General features: G+C 34.6%; 1 protein-coding gene across 6 annotated transcripts in view; it reads right to left on the bottom strand.

Moving 5' to 3' along the window:
* The window catches only part of FUT9 (fucosyltransferase 9), a 211,006-nt gene that overhangs the window by 131,620 nt on the left and 64,739 nt on the right, over positions 1 to 14,647 (bottom strand). The window lies entirely within an intron of this gene.

Here is a 14,647-nt window from a genome sequence, read left to right as displayed (position 1 = left end):
ACAAAAGTGTTGAAAAGAGCTGCCATAATGTTTTTATTTGCTCTCCATTAAACAGCTGCTAAAAGCTGTTAAAAGCTCCAGTGAGTTTGGAAACTCACTTTTTGTGGCTCCTTAACCACTTAATATCTTTCAAGCCCCTTTCACTTTTTCCCTTAGGAAGAGTGATAATTATGTGCTCATAAATAACATAGACATAAAGAAAGGCAAATTTCAGTGTTAGTTTTTGTTGCAGAGATCTTTTCTGTTATATATCCTAATTTGTAATACAAAACTTATTAACTCTGCTATGCAGTTTCTTAACATATATTTATGTGTTTATTGCCAAGATTGGAATATCCCTCCTACTTTCCTGGAACACGATCTATTCAATCCCCATAGTTCTAGATGTGTTGTCAACCATAGCACCCATTCCCTCTCATCTAGGTGAGACACCCAAACTGCATTTAAATGTATTAGTTACATGGGAAGGATAAATGAGAGCATACAATAATCCACAGAAAGAAAAATGATCCAAAGGTGTTACAGCCCAATAAGCAAATTTTATGAAAGGAGATTTTTGTCAATTCACTCACCAATTTACTAAATACTTGGTAAACACCTGTAATGCACAAGAATTGTAGGAAGTTCTGGGGATACATTGGTTAGAAAACAAGTGTGGTCTCTGATTTTATGTGGAAGAGGTTAAAAGCCTAACGAGAGGGCAGATATTAATCATACAACCTCATAAATAAATGAGAAATGACTGATCTAGTGCCCCAGATGGAAGGGATTGTATGGAATACTACAAGGATAAAATAGAAGAGTAAAATGTGTCTTCCGAATAAATGAGGAACGGGATAAGAGATGAAATTATGTAAGAAGAGAGGTAAGGCTAGAACATGTCCGAAGGAAGAAACAGCGTGCAAAGACCCTATAGTGAGTTGTAGGGTGACACATTCAAGTGTGTGAAAGAAGCAAGCCAGGCAAGGCTGGAGCATACAGACCCAGCACAAGTGTAATATTTGACAACTGTTGAAATGTTGGCAGAAATAAGATCATGTAGAGCTTTAGGATCTATAGTAAAGATTTTGGTATTCATCTTCAGGTGATGAGAAGCCATTGGATTATCATAAGTGTGGGATATACTCTCAACATTCATATTTGTATACTTTTGTTTTAAATATATGTAGACAGAAACATGATATAGTGTTGTTCATTTTTAAATTTCACCCGTGAGGTATCAAATGTAACTTCACTGGCATCTTCAACAATATGTTTCATTATTATTTCCAGGAAGATGTATGCACATCTAGTTCATTCATTTTTTCCACCATTTAGAACCACATTGTAAGAATATTTTGGAGTCTATTAGATGACTGCAGATTTTATTTTGATCTGTTAATTTGGGAAATGTGTTGATCAGTTTTTTACTGTTAAAATATCATTACATTTTTAGGATAAATGTACCTAGCCATAATGTATAATTTTTTTATTGAACTACTGGTTATAATTTGATATCTTATCAAATATCACTTCTGTATTCGTATTTATAGTAGTAGACTGAAATTTGCATTTTTTCAAACTGTCTTGATCTGATTTAGGTCCAAGGTTATACTCACCTTATAAAATTAGTACAGAAACTTTATTTCACAAAGTATTTTCTTCCTCAAAAATTCTTAAAGATTTAATGAAACTTGCTTATAAAAGCATCTTATTTTGGTATTGTCCCTCCCTGTACAAACTTTTTATTTGGAAAATTCTCAAATCAATAGAAATATTGAAGCATTGTTACGAAGAACATTTGCACATCCTTCATCTAGATTCATTGATTCACATTTTGCCATATATTTTAAAATTTTTTTTTAATGTTTTTATTTATTTTTGACAAAGAGAGTGAGAGAGAGACAAAGAATGAGAGCGTGCAAGTGGGGGAGGGGCAGAGAGAGAGGGAGACACAGAATCTGAAGCAGGCTCCAGGTTCTGAGCTGTCAGCCCAGAGCCTGATGCGGGGCTTGAACCCATGAACCGTGAGATCATGACCTGAGCCAAAGTCGGACACTTAACCAACTGAGCCACTCAGGCACCCCTACATTTTGCAATATTTCTTTCCTTTCTCTTTCAATTTTCTCATCTGTTGTCTTCATTCTCTCTCCTGTCTTTCACTCTCTTGCTCCTTAACTACATAAAAGCATATTGGAGATATCATGTCACTTCTCAGCTAAATATTTCAGAATAAATATCTTAAGAAAAAAGCATTCCCTAACATGACAATAATGCCATTATCATACCTCAAAAAGGTTATAATAATTGCATGTCATAAGCTATGGCTTATATTCATATATAAAGTTTTTTTGATTGTGTCCAAACTGTATTTAAAACTGATTTTTTTGAGCTAGGATATAATCAATCTTCATGCATTGCTATCAGGTATTATGCCTGTTTAGTCTTCTTTAACCTAGAATTATCCCACTGACTTTTGGGTTCTTTATTTCTTTGCTTTATTTCACAAAATTGAATTTTTTGAAGAGAATATGGTAACTTATTTCATAAAATATCCCAAATTCTGTGTTGACTTTCTCACAGTTAAACATTAATGGCAAAACATAGATAATGCTCCACACTTCTTGTTGCATCATACCAGGAGTCAAATAATGCTAGGCTGTCTTTAATTGGCAAAGCTATGTCTTGTCACTTGGTTAAAATGATGAACTCTATATTGTGAATGTACATATCCCCCTGGTTACATCTCTGTACTGGCAAGGTATTAATTTGATACAAGTTATTGGATAGAAAGACATTTGTGCCTCCTGATAATATACTGAAAGCTCAGGTCAGCTTCCCATCTTGCTCTAGGATAAGACCTTGTTTCTGCTATTAAAAACCCGGATCATCATTGTACTTTTGGCCTAAATGCAGGAATATGGACTAGATTAATCTTCTAGACTGAAACAACAACAGCAAAAAAAAAAAAAAAAAAAGAGGAAGAAATACATCAAACAACAGTTTAGACATTAGGTATCAGCCAAGAAAAGACAGTGATCCCTGAAAGAGGGAAAGAAAGCAAGTACTCTAACTTCCTCCAGATTCCTGCTAGGTGAAAGGTTGCAGGTTGTAGCACAAGGAGGGGGAACCCAGGCAGAGCATGGTGGTTTTCCAGAGTTAAGGAGACAGTTAGGAGTTCAGGGAGGCCAATAGGTTAGAGTTCTCTGGGACGATTATGTGAAAGGAAAGAATTCCATAGCAAATATCTGGAAATACGTAGACGACTCTCTCAGTTAACTACTAATCATGAAATGTGTATGAGCAAAGTCTCCATGGTGGGCGGCGGGGGGGGGGGGGGGGATCACCCAAAAAGAAGAGAGGGAACAATCTCATATATGGCCACAAATAGTTTGTGTTTCACTAGACAGAATGAAAAAAATCTCATAAATCATGGGGCATTGTGAAGATTATTCAAAAAAGCATTAGGGGGCACCTGGGTGGTTCAGTCGGTGAAGTGTCTGATTTCAGTTCAGGTCATGATTTCATGGTTTGTGAGTTCAAAGCCCACATTGGGCTCTGTGCTGACAGCTTGGAGCCTGGAGCCTCCTTCAGATTCTGTGTCCCCCTCTCTCTCTGCCTTCCCCTGCCTGCGCTCTGTCTCTCGCTCTTAAAAATAAACATTGACAAAAACAAAAACAAAACTGGGAACAAAATTAGTCCTTGAATAAAAGCTGTTCTACTCTCATCTAACCAAGAGACATGAAAGCAAACCTCAAAAGGGAAAAGTGAAACAGTTTTCCAGTAACTTAGATGTGCTCCAGAATAAAGCTCAACAATATTTATAGACAAACAAAATATTCAGCATCCAACAAAGTAAAAATTTATAGCATATGAATTCCAATAAAAAATAACAAAGAATGCAAGGAAGCAGGAAAGTAAGATGTCTCATATATTTAAAAAAAGATAAGGAAATAACTGAGCATGTTATAAACATGGAAGATTTTTTTTTTTAAAGACTCACATCTGACTTCTAGAGATAGAACTCCAATTTCTGAGATGAAAAAAAAAATGCAGTAAATGAAATAAACCACAGATTCGATACTGCAGAAGACAGATGAGTGGAACTGAAGATATAACAATAGCAACTCTTCAGCATAGAATGCAAAGAGAGAAAAATGAATACGCCATCAGAGGCTCTGAGAAACTTTAAGCCATCTAATATACATGCAGTAGGAGTCCCAAAAGGAGGGAAATACAGAAAAAATTTTTGAAGAGATATGAATGAAAATTTTTGAAATGTGATGAAAGCTATAAAATCTAGAGAACCAAGAAGTCCAATGAATTCCAAGTACAAAAAATATGAAGGAAACTGTATCAAGGTACGTTACAATGATAATTCTTAAAAATGAAATGAGAAGGTTTTAAAACAAAGAAATAGACATTATCAAGTATCAAGAATAAAATTAAGGCAGCTCTTCCTGCCCACGGGTCCAGTTCCTGTGCTTTAATAAAATCACCTTTTGGCACCAAAAGTGAAAGAATAAAAATAAGAATTATAGCAGATTTCTCATCTGAAACACGAAAACCCAACAACATTGGAGAAATGCTTTAAAGCACTAAAAACCAGAATCCATTACTTAGAAAAACTATATTTGAAAAATAAAGACAAGATATTTTCTGAGAGATATAACCCTCACCATTAACATATCTTTATTGCAAGATACGTTAAAGGAAGTCTTTCAGCAGAAAAAAAAAATGATCCCAGATGAAAACTTGAAGCTATACCAAAGTATGAAAAATATCAAAAGTAATAAATACATAGGTAAATAAAAAATAATTTTCTTTAATTTTAACCTCTATAAAGAATTAAGCAGCAAGCTAAAAAGCAAAAAGCTAAAAAGCCAAGATAAAATAGACAACAAAATACATGCAAATAATCCAAAAGGAGGCAAAACGTCAACTTTAGTTTCTGAGTCTCTAAGAGTGGCATTTTTCTCCACCAAAGAAACCAGGGTTGAATTTTGAAAAAATTGGTATTACAGGAAGAACAAAAGCTAAGAATTGATCTTCACCCACATGCATAATTGTTTGGCTCCTTTCTGATCACCATGTGTTGAGAAGGCATGTGTCTCTCTGCCAGTTATATGGAAGGCGCAGGTGCTAATCAAAAATTGGCAGGCTGCATGCTCCTGACTTGCAGGAAACCTATACTCTGTGACAACCGGGCCCTGCTGCTACCACGTGCCTTGTAATACCTGAGTGCAGAGAGTTTGTTCTTTTAGTGTGAGGGCCAGAAAAGGGAGGCCAACTAGAGGGAAAGATTAACTGAGAAAATGCAAGGGTTCTGAATAGATCAATATTTCTTAGTTTGGATTAAAGGTTAGAAACAAAGTCAAGTACTCTGTGGTCAGACTGAGCTTTTCGTTAGAAAAGATAAATTGGGTTCTGAGTTTATGCTAACTCCAAAATCAAAGTTCAAATGGATTATATTTCCTAATTATGAAAGGCAAAACCAAGTAGCCAACGGAAGAAAATATAGGAGTATATCTTTGTGACCTTAAGATGGGGAACTTCTTAAACAAATTACATATAGTACAACCAAAGGTAATAAACTAATAAATTGATTGTCTGTATCAGAAAAAAAAAAAAACTAATTGATTGTCTATATCAAAATTAGGGATTTCTGCTTAAAGACAAAGTTAATAGGTGACAACTGAGGAAAAAGAATTCCTAAGTCTAAATCTGACACCCAATGCATGTTTATAATGGAAAAAAAATAAAAGCTGTGAATCCAAATTAACAGAAGGGAAGGTAATGAATATGTGGAGATAAATAAAAATGAAAGGAACACTGAACATGTCAAATCACAAGATTAGAAATTTGAAAATACTAAGTATTGGTGTATAAAAGGCATCTTTTGTCTTCTCTGGAGAAGAAGCCATATTAAGTGTATGCATACAACCTAAGATTCAAAAGACTACATACCCTGGTTTGCCTAAGTTCTGCTTCATGCTGCATTTAATAATTTTTAATAATGCCTTCTTACACTCTCAAAGTTAATTCAGTACAAACAGTAAGTTATAGGATTGCCCTAGTAATGGCCAAGCTATTCAACACTTGAGTTTCTCAGGGAAACTCATACAGGTCTACAAGAGGATATGTATGAATATCAACCATCACTGTGCTGTTCATAATAGCTGGAAACTGAAGGCAACCTGGATGTCCATCTCTAGGGGAATAACTAAAAAAACACTTAAAGACTGAAAGCCATGAAATTCTATCAAACAATTAGAAACACTACACTAAATATATATTGTGAAGGTAGAATATATTTATAGCTGTACTGGAAAACTATTTCAGGAGCATCAGGGTGTCTGGTTTTACTCTTGGTCAAGATAGGGTAATGGGATTTATGATGTATTGGAGACCTTCAGGATCAGTTTCTTCACTGATGGTTGCAACTAGTCTACTGGGGTTTGATATGCCTGGTTTGTGTATGTGTCCAAATCAGAATTACCCTTAATTGTTCATGGCAATATAGGCTTTTCTTAGCATATTCCTCAAAACTACCCATTACCCAGTTCAAAAGCCACTTCCATATTTTAATACATTTGTTACAGCAGCACCACATTTCTGGTACCAACTTCTGTCTTATTCAGTTTGGGCTGCTATAATAGAAAACCATAGACTGGATGTGCTTATGAACAACAGAGATTTATTTCTCACGATTCTGGGGGCTGAAAGTCTGAGATCAAGGTGCAGGTAGATTTGGTGTTTGGTGAGAGTTGCTCCTGGTTCACAAACAACAATAACAACAAAAACAACAACAACAAACAAAACAATTAATCATCAAAGGGACATAAAATGGCTTCCCTGGGATCTTCTATTTCAAGCTTTCCAGATAATGTGCCATGCACATAGGATGTCTCTGGGACCTCCAGTGCTTTCCTGCATTCTCTTTCTGTGATTGTCTTGTAAATATTGCATTTAAATGAAAGTCTTAGATGAATGTGCTCTGTGGAGTCTGATGAGTCTTTTCAAATAGCCAAAGGAAATCTTTGCATACATTCCACTACCTGGGTAGATCTTTTTAGTAAAAAAGGAACTGAACAAAATATTATACTATACATCATAATATATCTTATCTTTTTGTAAGTTAATTTAAAAATATGCACACACACAAAACTATGTATTTTGCAAGAACACATATATAACCAGAGATGCACGGCATATATCAAGGATTAGAGTGAGTATCTATGGGGAGTGGGAAGAAACAAATAGGGATCAGTGATCAGAACAATGCAGATACTGAGGACCATAATGTGGTGATAAGTATGAGTAATGTAATCAGAATCTGGGGCTTCTAAGGTAATTTCTATGATTTACAAACCCAAATCCTCTCCACTGAGTGTGTAAGTTTTATGAATTTTCTACTACTAGTCAGCTTAGTCTAATTTCTTTTTTTTAATTTATTTATTAATTTAAGAGAGAGAGAGGGAAAGAGAGAGAGCAGGAAGGGCCAAGAGAGAGGGAAAGAGAGAGAATCCCAAGCAGGCTCTGCACTGTCAGAACAGGGCTCCATGCCGGGCTCCATGAGGGGCTTGAACTCACAAATTGTGAGATCATAACCTGAGCCAAAGTCAAGAGTTGGGTCCTTTAACCAAATGAGCCATTCAGGCACCCCAGCTTAGTCTAATTTCTATGGGATATGTGTTTGTATCTGTTAAGTGTCTAATTTGTTTAAAGTTGAGTATTAGGGCAGTCAGTCCCAAATGTGTGTATAATACAATGAACATTGCATTCTAAAAAATTATTACTCAGCTTAAAATCCAGCTAGGGTCAAGCTTTGATAAGTGTATTGATAAACTCTGGGAAGTTTAGATAAGCATTTTTCAACTGGATGATTAGGGGCAAAATTGAAGACTGAAACGCAATACATTTTTTGGTTTTAGTTCTTTATCCAAAAACTCTTTCCTTTTCATCAGAGAGCTAAGTCTATGTTTAAAAAATACATAACACTTCTGAAATATACCAGATGGTCTTTCCAGGAAATTTAGGACTTTTTTTGACAGAATTCTCTGGAAAATCAACCCAAACTTATTTTGGATGTTAAAAGAAAATGGGAAGATATGATCTTCTATATGGTAATTTTTAGTGTTATTAAACACTTTAGTGTCTCATTTAAAACATTTTCAAGGTTGCTATGCATTTTTTATGGAAAAACAATCCCATCATTATAAGTAGAATTAAGAAGCCCAAAGATTCCACCACATATCTATTAAATTGACAAGTACATCTTGAAAGGTTAGAGCTTAATTTTGGGAGTTATATAATGGCATGTGAGAAGCAATGTTTTCTTAAACTATTATCATCTTTGCTATGCTTATCACATGCTAGACACTCCAGAAATAGTAGCTGAAAGAATGCATGCATGAAAGTAAAAATGTTTAGGCTAAATGAGAGAAAAATTAGTACGCTACCTAACAGATCACTTAAAATACTTGAAAAGTTATCTTGTCAAAAGAAGTCAAATTTGTTTTTTGAAGATCTGGTGGTCAGGGCTCAGATCAATGATGGTGACTCGAGAGAAATAGAATTTAGCTCAATATAAAGAACTCTGATACAATTAAAGTGGAAGTCTGTGGCCATTCCACAAAGATGCAGGAGAGGCACTGGAACCCTGGATGAAAAGCAGAACTAGGTGATCTGTGATCAACACTATTAGGCTGCCCTATGTTCAAAGGTCTACTCTAAGTGAATGCATCCAGAAAAAAGAAGAGAATAAATAAATGGTCATCAGTTTCTTTTATATTACTTGCTACCTGCTACTCATAAATATGATCTTTGGGGGCGCCTGGGAAACTCAGTCGGTTAAGTGGCCGACTTTTGGTTTCAGTTCAGGTCATGATCTCAGCATTCATGGATTTGAGCCCCGCATCTGGCTCTGTGTCTGACTCTGTGCTGATAGCATGGAGCCTGCTTGGGATTCTCTCTCTCTCTCTCTCTGCCCCTCCCCTCCCTCTCTCTCAATGGGTAAAGTTTAAAAAACAGAAGAAAAAATTATTTTTTGGTTTGTAATTTTGTGATTTTGGCCTACCCTATGATAATAGCCACGGCAATCTACTTATTTATGAGAAAGGCAAAGCCCTTGTGTGGACTTATGCATTCTGAAATATTAACAATGTATGTGACTCACATCAAATTCTTCAACAATTTTTAAACTGTCCACTTTATTTTAGACACTGGTGATACAATATTGATCAGAAAAGACAAAGTTTCTCGTCTCAGAGAGCTGTGTTCTGGTGAGAATAGACAGGTAACAAACACATCAAAAAATAAATAGAAAAATTTCAGAATGTGGTAAGTGAGAAGAATGAACAGTAGGGGGACAAAAGTGGAAACACTGAAACCAGTTAAGCAATTTTAGAAGAACTCTTATTTCTAAAACTTTGGTAGACTAGATAACCAGAAAAAAAAAAAAAAAAAAAAAAAAACACCTAAAAAACCTCCTCCTTGTTAATGCAACCAAGAACATAAAGTATCTAAAAACAAACAAACAAACAAAAATAAGTAGGTAAGTAAAATATATAGAAGTTCTTTTGCAGAAAATTATAAAACTTTATTAAAAGACATGAAAGAAATCCTAAATAAATGGAGAGGTATACCATGTTTTTGAAAGAGAAGGCTCAGTGTATTTAAAGATGCAATCTTCCCAAAACTGGATTAGAGAGTCAATATAATTTTCTTTAAACTTCAAGTATTTTTAAGAAAATCAAAACCTATTTAAAATGTATATAAAAAAATAAAGGGACTATAGTAGTCAAGACTCTCTAGAAGAAGCATCAGGTAAAAAAACTTGCTATACAAAACATCAAGGCATATTATTATGAAGCTTTAGCTATATAATTAAGGCAGTGTGGTATTTGGGATAGAAATAGCCGATAGAAGAAAATAATCTAAAAATAGATCCACACATGTATAGAGATTTAATTGTTATGTTAACAGTCACTGGGAAAGAACAGGCTAATAAGGAATGGTGTTGCAACCCTGCATATCTGTTCAAAAGGAAAAAAGAAAATTAAATCCCTACACATGCCATTCACAAAACTCAAGAGATATTAGATATTTAAATGTGGATGGCAAAACTTTAAAAGTTTTAGAATACTATATAAAAGAATATCCGTAAGACTCAAAGTTTGGAAATGTTCTCTGAAAGAAGCTCAATAAATCAAAATACCAAAGAAAAATGCTGATGTTTGAGCTAATTAAAATAATTTATTATCAGAAGATAGCATAAAAATAGCAAAAGGACATGACCTGAACAGAAAGAAAATATTTATAATTATATTTGACAAAAATATAAATATAAAATTTCTACAAATCAATAATTACAAGGCAATCAACCACAATAGAGAATGCTAAAATGATCAAATATGCATTTTAGAGAAGAAGAAACATGAATGGTCATAAATATAAGAAAGATGTTCAACCACATTAGCAATCAGCAAAATGCAAATTGTTAAGTCACAGAGATAGCTTCTTACATGCCTTATACTCTTCAGATGGGCAGAAATAAAAAAAAAAAAATTAGAGTTAATAACGACCCTGGATGACTCAGTGGGTTAAGTGTGCAACTTTGACTGAGGTAATGATCTCATGGTGCCTGAGTTCAAGCCCTGTGTTGGGCTCTGTGCGGACAGCTCAGAGTCTGGAGCCTGCTGTGGATTCTGTTATCTCCATCTCTGCCCCTCCCCCATTTGCCCTCTCTCTGTCTCTCAAAAAATGAGTAAACTTAAAAAAAAAAACAGTTTTGTTTAATCTATTGCATTTGAATATTTGAAAACCTCAGGACTTAGTTCCTACACTCTCCATATGTACTTTGGAGCAATCCCAACATGTACTCATAACAAATTTATTACAATAATGTAGCAGCATTGTTTTTAATAAAAAACAACAGTAAGACATCAAGAAAAACTTGGACACCATCCGAAACTTTACACAAATTATAATCAATATATGAGTTGTGTGATACTAAAACAATTGCCTAGTGTAAAGCAGTAAAAGTGCATGAACTACAAATATACACAGCAATACGGTCAAATCTCACAAAAAAGATATTGACAGAAAGCAAATTGCAGAAGAATATATACCATACTCCTTTATGAAAAGATCAAAAACAAAACTCAACAATGTATTATCTAGAGTGAATATACAGAAAGGAAATTTTTTAAAAAACAAGAAATTATAAGCATATGATTTAGGATGGTGGTTACCTGTGGGACAGAAGACAAATTGATCAGTGAGGGCATTCAAGGTATTCAATTGTTGTTGTTCTATTTCTGAAATTGGATGCTAATTGGAAAAATATTTCTTAAACTTTACCTATACAGTTTATGTATTTCTTTTATGAAACATTCCACAGATATTAAAAGAAAATAAAAATAAATGACTGTAGTTTGATTAGGATTTTAGCAATGAGGATGGAGAGAATGAACAGATTTGATGTATATTTTGGTGTTACTGTTGGTAAGACTTTATGATGGTTTGCAGGTACAAAATTAGTGGAAATGTAGTATCAAGAAAGAATCCCAGACTTGGGGCTTGAAAAAACAGTATATATTTCTGCTGGTATTTTTTTTTTTTAAATTTTTTTTTTTCAACGTTTATTTATTTTTGGAACAGAGAGAGACAGAGCATGAATGGGGGAGGGGCAGAGAGAGAGGGAGACACAGAATCGGAAACAGGCTCCAGGCTCTGAGCCATCAGCCCAGAGCCTGACGTGGGGCTCGAACTCACGGACCGCGAGATCGTGACCTGGCTGAAGTCGGACGCTTAACCGACTGCGCCACCCAGGCGCCCCTCTGCTGGTATTTAAATGAGGAACATGTTTACCATTGAAGTACTATTTCTCATCTGGACATACCATTTTTGAGATGTGTAATAGACATACCCAAGATATTAAGTTGGCTGTTAATTACATGAGTTTTGAGACAAGGATATTTGTTGGGGCTGGTGATACTAAGAAAGACATATGAATGGCATTCATATTAAACAATAGGACTAGATACAATCTTCAGGGAAGAGAGTGGATTTTAAAGGAAGATGATGCATGGCCAAGCTATGGTTCTTCAACTATTCAAGGTTGATTATATGAGATATGTTTATTTTAATAGTCACTAGAACATTTGAATACCTTTTTTGGGGCAATCACAATTTTCTCAGCACAGTGATTTATTTGCAATAATTTATTAGAATAGGCAAAGTATATATATATATATATGTGTGTGTGTGTGTGTGTGTGTGTGTGTTTAATAAATAAGCAAAGAGATTTTTTTGTTCATTTTTGCTTCACTTCAGCCCAGTTTTCTTTCACTAAATTGCTTTAGGCATGGAAAAATGCACCTGAAAATTTTATTTTATTGATCTCCTCACTACTCTTATGTAAGAGTCTTATGTAAAATGAGTCCTAGATTATCGCTGAGTATTAAAGAAGTTATACATAACTACACTTAAATATTCTCTCATAAATAACCATTTTTCAAAAATTATTATGTCATAATTTCTGGCTTTTGTTTTAGAAGTACAATTAAGCTCTATTTGTGAGAACTACTGACAAATAGATCACAGCAACCAGCATAAATAAAATGTAAAATATTTGTTCCATGAATATTTTATTCATCAGGATTTGTTTAAATATGATTCTAAAAACAATTTAAGGGCATAAATACATGCAAATTTGTGTTTCTTTTGATATTTAATAGCCTGGGTTTATTCTAATTCCTAAAGTACAATATTAGCTTTGACAGATACATTGTTGTAAAGCTGAGGGCTTTCTTTTTGGTGAAAATCATAATTGTTTCTACATTTTTTATAGCTGGATCCATTTTTGTTTTCCCGCAGTGGCCTTTCATTTTCTCAGCATTCATTAAATTTAGCAACTAGTTTTCCTAAAACATTCAAATACATCATTGTCATTCCCTTTATGTGGATGGACTTCCACAGGAACTGTTTTTTGTTTTCCATAGTGACTTCTTATTTAAATTTTTTTTTAATGTTTTATTTTTATTTTTGAGACAGAGTGCAAGCAGAGGAGGGGCAGAGAGAGATGGAGACACAGAGCTGTCAGCACAGAGCCCAGCATGGGGCTTGAACTCATGAACTGTGAGATCATGACCTGAGCCAAAGTCAGATGCTTAACTAACTGAGCCACCCAGGAACCCCACAGTGACTTCTTATTGTAGGACAGTTCTTAGTCCCTTCACACAGGTTAGGAACAAAATTCCAGTTCTGGTTATCTTCCTTTTTCTGACTGAAGTCATATTTTTACATTAGAAATGGACTGTTAGCAACATTTGTCTGTATATTAGAAGGCAAACTGATGGTGCCATTATCTGGAAAATCAATAAAGTAATATTCTATTAAAATGGTGGATTGATCTCAGGTACTTGCTTTCTCTTCTTCCATTAGCCTCACCAAAATAACAACAAAGGAATAGAAACTTTTAAATACTCAAAGAGAATGGGAAACAGAGAAGATTATCAGCAGCCAAGAGATTTCAACAATTTCAGGAGAAACCAGAAGACAAATGGAAGAGTAGTAACTGAGTCAACTTCATCGAGGAAGTCTCCATCTAAATGCCTGAACATAGAAGGAATGATGAGAAACTCCTATCTATGGTACCTGGAAAGCTCAGTACTTGAAGGTACAGGTTATTCTGCAAATTTGAAGTTATTAAAAATAGAGGGTCACTTGAAAGAATGTACATAGATTTAATGTTTTCTAGTCCCATTCCTCCACTTTTAAAAACAATTGTGGCTACCAACAGGGAAAACAAACCAAATGTCTATTTTCAAGAGAAATAAAACCACAATGGCTCTGAACATGGGGACAAAAACTAACAAAACAGTTGAGGAAATGAGGTAAGGATCAGGGTTAAGTAGAGGGATGCAGTTGAGGGGTCTGAAAACATAATGGTGGGACCCTTTGATCCCAGATCTCCAGACACATGGATATAGATTGAAGGGTCTTCTTTTCAGAAGCTGAAAAGTTAAGCACAGGGAATAGAATCTAAATATTGATGTGTTTCAATGAAAAGACCAACTCCTTCAATACTCATCGAACAAATTCTATCTATACTCTAAGAACTTCAATATTCTCTGCTCAGCCTTACTTTCAAATATTAATGCGTAACTAAGGATCATGGGATATCTGGTTAGCTTCTAATATGAAAGAAAGAGAACAAAGCAAGCATATGGGAAAAAGGATCATGGGAGAAAAATTATGGTGAATATATCAGAGTTATTAAGGAAGATGTATCTACAAAACAAAAACAGAGTATTATCAAGCCAGAGCAGACAAAGAGCAAGAAAACATTCTTGAAAATATTTCCAAAACTAAAATTCCAATAGAAATTTTGGAAAACAAAGTTGCAGAAATCTCCCAGAATAGAGTTAAAATGAAAGAAAAAAAATTAGAATGAGAAAAAATTTAGAGTCAATTCTGAAGGTCCAAGATTGATTCAAAAGCATTCCAGAAATAGAACAAAGAAGGAAATAATTGTTTAAACATAACCTTTTTTTAAGTTTATATATTTTGAGAGAAAGAGAGAGAGAGCGTGCACATGCGTGCATGCGCACCAGTGGGAGAGGGGCAGAAGGGGAGAGAGAGAATCCCAAGCAGGCTCCAT

The sequence above is a fragment of the Puma concolor genome, chromosome B2, assembly GCF_028749965.1.
Source record: "Puma concolor isolate L17-30 chromosome B2, mPumCon1.1.hap2, whole genome shotgun sequence".
Classification (NCBI taxonomy): Eukaryota; Metazoa; Chordata; class Mammalia; order Carnivora; family Felidae; genus Puma; species Puma concolor.
This window is presented reverse-complemented; position numbering and strand designations above follow the sequence as displayed.